This window comes from Sarcophilus harrisii, chromosome 1, assembly GCF_902635505.1.
Source record: "Sarcophilus harrisii chromosome 1, mSarHar1.11, whole genome shotgun sequence".
NCBI lineage: Eukaryota > Metazoa > Chordata > Mammalia > Dasyuromorphia > Dasyuridae > Sarcophilus > Sarcophilus harrisii.
The window spans coordinates 145,035,821-145,040,748 of NC_045426.1; the positions used below are offsets into that span (position 1 = coordinate 145,035,821).

General features: G+C 36.4%; 1 long non-coding RNA gene across 1 annotated transcript; it reads right to left on the reverse strand.

Annotated features, from left to right (window-relative positions):
* Positions 1-347: 347 nt before the first annotated feature.
* On the reverse strand, positions 348-4,199 carry LOC116423217. The gene is made up of 2 exons (XR_004233727.1): positions 3,768-4,199; positions 348-2,533 (listed from the first exon to the last, which is right to left on the reverse strand). It is a non-coding gene; the product is annotated as an uncharacterized LOC116423217 (long non-coding RNA).
* Between the last annotated feature and the right edge of the window lie 729 nt (positions 4,200-4,928).

Sequence of the window (4,928 nt, forward strand, 5' to 3'; positions counted from 1 at the left end):
TTAATTGGATGTTACAGAAGTTACACAACATGAATCTCTACCCTTCATTACATAGCTAGTCCCTGCCCCCCAAGGAACTTACATTCTAGAAGGGGGAAGGTAACATAGGAGGGCTAAGGGGAAAGAACAAAACATTCTTTTCAAAACTCATGCCATCACCCCTGATTACAAAAGTCAGTCCCCTGCCCCCAAGGAGCTTACATTCTTAGGGGGGAAGATAATCTCCCCCTTGATTATTCCTTGACATCCTTGTGGGTTTCAGTTTTCTAATTTAAGTTTCATTTCTCCAATTTATTTTCATAACTGTGGAAAACCAAATGCCTATCCATTTTTCACAATTTCTTTCCTTTTTTTTTTTTAATAATTTGATTTCTACATCTTCTTTTTAACCTATCAAATTTGCCTAATAAAATTTTTTTACATTCCACTTCACAGGAGTCTTTTACCCCTGCACAGATCTGATAAGGAATGGATAATTAATCCCTGAATTCTCTGTTAATTCCTCTGACAAGAGTATATTAGAAGTGAAACTACTTCCAATTGTTTTCTTATTTTTGCCAATAACCTTTCTAGAACCATTCTGTTTTCCCATGCCATTCAGTTAGTGGCATCTAATTATTTTTCTATTCTTTTCACTGCCTCTCTGGTATAACTTATCCAATAATATTTACCCACTAGAGGAGAAATGACTCAAATCCGGAACTAATTAGATTTCTAGTCTTGAATTCATCAGTTACTATTTTTGACTTAATTCTTCCTGATTCAGTCTTACTTCTTCGAATGCCAGGATAAAAGGAATAGCCAATTGGGTTGGTGTACATGTGCCCACTAAGTTCCCAGGCAAAGCAGATTTGAGCGTTCTGCCTCCACAATATCACATAAGGCTGAACTAGTTTCATTCCTGAGAAAGTGTTAGCGCTTCCAGAGTCAGGTACATGTCACCACAATCTCCAGATTTGGGAATCTTTTACTCTGCCATGAGAGGCAAACTGATTGATTTCTAGAGTTAAGGGGCTAATATAGCCTGGTTTATTCCCTCATAGAAGAGAAAGGTAGAACAAAGCATTGCAATTCTCCCCAGAAATGTTATTTTGGGAAACTAAAGGATCCTGCACTTGAATTCACTCTCATGTTTTTTCCATATCCAAATGGAATGGTACTATCTGGTCATAAGGCAAATAATGGGGGGTGAACTCTGAAACTCTCCTGACAGAGACCCACCCTTCAGGGCAGTTAAGTGTTCTCGTTCATATCTCCTTCATATCATATCAGAGATATAGTTGCACCCTCTACTGAGTTGAAGATTAGCCTAGAACTTGAACTTAAGTGGTCTCATTCAGTTGGAGATTTTGACCTGATAGTCCTATTAAGTGGCTTGAAACTCCAAGACAAGTACTCTCTTTTCAACTGGAAATCTAAGCCTGGGGCATTAACAGCATTGAGGGATTCTTATTCAATTTTGAATGGAAGCCCTAACCTCAGACCTAATAAAAGACAATTCTGTGCTCCAAATCTCTGCAGAAGTCAGAAATAGGATTATACTTTGCCAACAAAGCAAAGCTGCCTTCCAGGACCCCTGCCCACAGTGAAGATATCCTCTTCTTAGTGATAACCTTTTGTTATTTCTCTGACAGGACCTCTTGCCACTAAGAAGTCTGTCTTCCTAGCAAAGCTAGCTTCTCAGTGCCAATAAACTCCCTTTTCTGCCATTCAGATTTTAGGTTTGTGAATTCTTTCACACTGGATCTGCGTCTCTGACCAGAGGAGATTCCCCACTCCAATTCTCTATCACTAGCACCGCATCAATAGCACAGACATAGAAATTGTTTGTCATTCAGACTCTTTGTAGAGTACTTTACCAATTCTACCCAGACATTGAAATCTTCCGAGGAGATCTATACCTACTGCATATACTCTTAACTTAACTCTTTGATCTGTATTTGCTAAATGTCCAGCCCTTATAGCAAATCAAGCATTATTCCAAATTGGACAGTCAGTTTCATAAAATTCTCTTTCCCTATTAGGACACAAATACTTTTTGTGCTTACTTGTCTAGGCTAGTCAAGCCTCTACAATTTTATAATTTATCAAACATCAAACTGAATTTTTATGGGGTGGCTTTCTCAGAAATATTGCCCATATCTTAATATGATGTCTCCCATCCTGAGTCCTAAATAATATTGTTTCAGAGGAGTAACATTAATCCTATGTAATTTCCCCCCTTCACAGAACTGATGAATTCCTTACAGGGAAACCACTCAGACACCATATATTTTGGGGTTCATTTCTAGTTCCTTCCCAAACAAATGGGGACCCAAAGTCTTTTGAAGTATGGGGTAATTATGTCATTTCCTGAAACTACTTCTTGCTGAGAACGAGCATTGAGCTGGGTCATCTTACAGGGTCCCATTTGCAGAGACTTGAGTCCATCGAAGATCCAGTGGATTGAGTCGGACTCTTGAAGTTGGTCAATATAACTGTCTATTGCTGGTCATTTGAAAATGAACTGATCAAAGCCCGGAGGAAAACAAATCTAAGAGAACCAGAGAGAGAGAGAGCACTAAGGGCAGAATCCTCCTTCTTGGGAGTTATGCTTATACCTTTCCTGAATATTCTGTAAATAGCTAGTTAGGCATCATCTCTTGTAGTAGAGGATATATTATAAACCAAAGGCAATTTTCAGAAAGAGGGAACTCTATGAGAATAACAGAGGTGTTAAATTCTTTCCTAACAGATCTCATTTATTGAGTTATTGGTGATTTTTTCTCATTTATTTTATATATTTATTATATATATTTATTTATATATTTATATATTACATATTTATATATTTATATATTACATATTTATATATGTTTATATATTTATTATATATTTATATATTACATATTGATATATTGATATATATATTTATATATTACATATTTATATATTACATATTTATATATGTTTATATATTTATTATATATATATATTTATATTACATATATATTTATATATTTATATATTACATATTTATATATGTTTATATATTTATTATATATATATATTTATATTACATATTTATATATATATTTATATATTACATATTTATATATATATGTATTATATATTTATATATAAATATATAATACATATATATATATAACCCAACGCGGGTTATTGAGAGAGAAAAACTAACCTAGACTTCTGCGGGAAGCCTCTCTGCCAGTATTTTTTTAAACCACTCAGAAAACAGGGGAAGAAGATATCCCCGTTTTTTTGCCAGTTTCTGTCGAGATTGCTCAGCAGCTTTTCATATAGATTACTCAAAAGAAAACCTGTTTGTACCGCAGTACCTACTATACAAACAAATGTTATTCTGACATTAATTACAAACTTAAATAAAACGGACTTTCCCATTGATATCACAATATTTCATAAATAAAAAAATATTTCATAAACAAATTTCATATCCCTCTAAGAAAAACGTGAACACACGGAAATCCTCTTTTCTAAACCATACTAAAGATGTTCCAGTTTTAGTTTCAATTCTCAATAAAGTAACAGTTGTATCAACTGTTCTTACATTTTGAAATCCCCGCCCCTCATGACGTAAGCAGGCCCTGCCCAGAAGGAGTTTACGTTACATTCTAGAAGGGGGAAGGTAACAGAGGAGGGCTAAGGGGAGAGAAAAAAATTCTTTTTTTCAAAACTTTTCAAAGCACCCCCCCCCTCCCCTCCCCCACCCAATGACAAAAGTCAGTCCCTGCCCCCAAGGAACTTACGTTCTTCCCGGGGGAAGACAATCTCCATCTTTGATTATCCCTTGACGTCCTTGCGGGTTTCAGTTTTCTAATTTAAGGGCCGTTTCTCCCATTTATTTTCATAGCTGTGGAAACCAAATATCCGTCCATTCCTCACAGGAGGGTTTCTTTTCTTTGACTCTGGAGGCCGGAGCGATGATCAGCGTATTAAAATTGCACAGAACGGATTTTGGCTCCATGTCGGGGGAAAAAATCAAACTGAAACAAGACAATGAGAGTTGTCCACAAATAGAACGAATTCTCTCATGACGTGATGAGTTCAAACGGAATGGGTCTGACTGGATTAAGCATCCTCAGCCCGAGACAGAGTCACGTGATTCCGATTCCCAGAACCGGAAGATCCGGTTTTGAACTCTGGGTTGCAAAGAGTTACCTGGTCTCTAAATGTCACACCCACAGGAAGTGATGTGACCAACAGGAAGTGACGTCACCTACAGGAAGCAGACAACATTGGTTAAGGATGGTTACGTCCTTTTAGTCTAACCAATAAAAAGGCGTGGGTCTTTTGCTTTTTAAATCTTGGATAAACCAGAAGCTGATCAGGTTCCGAGTATGTACCTGGACCTCTCCCTGCAAGGATTTTCTCTTTGTAACTGAAGATGTCTCTGGTTAGTTAATTTGAGAAAGGAGGGGTCTGGCAGTGGTACCACACAAATCTCACTGAAGTTCTTCAGTCAATAAGCATTTCGTAAATAATTAGCGGGTCAGATATCGAGCTAAGTGTTGAGGATATGAAAAAAGCAAAAATAGTTCCCTGCCCTTAAGAAACTTACGTTTTTTTTCTTTTTTTTATTATAATAACTTTTTATTGACAGAACCCATGCCAGGGTAATTTTTTACAACATTATCCCTTGCACTCACTTCTGTTCCCATTTTTCCCCTCCCCCAGATGGCAAGCAGTCTTATACATGTTAAATATGTCACAGTATATCGTAGATACAATATATGTGTGCAGAACCGAACAGTTCTCTTGTTGCACAGAAAGAATTGGATTCAGAAGGTAAAAATAACCTGGGAAGAAAGACAAAAATGCAGTTTACATTCATTTCCCAGTGAAGAAAGTTACATTTTAATGAGGAGAAGAAACATATAAAAGATGGAGAAGGAGAAAAATACCTTGTG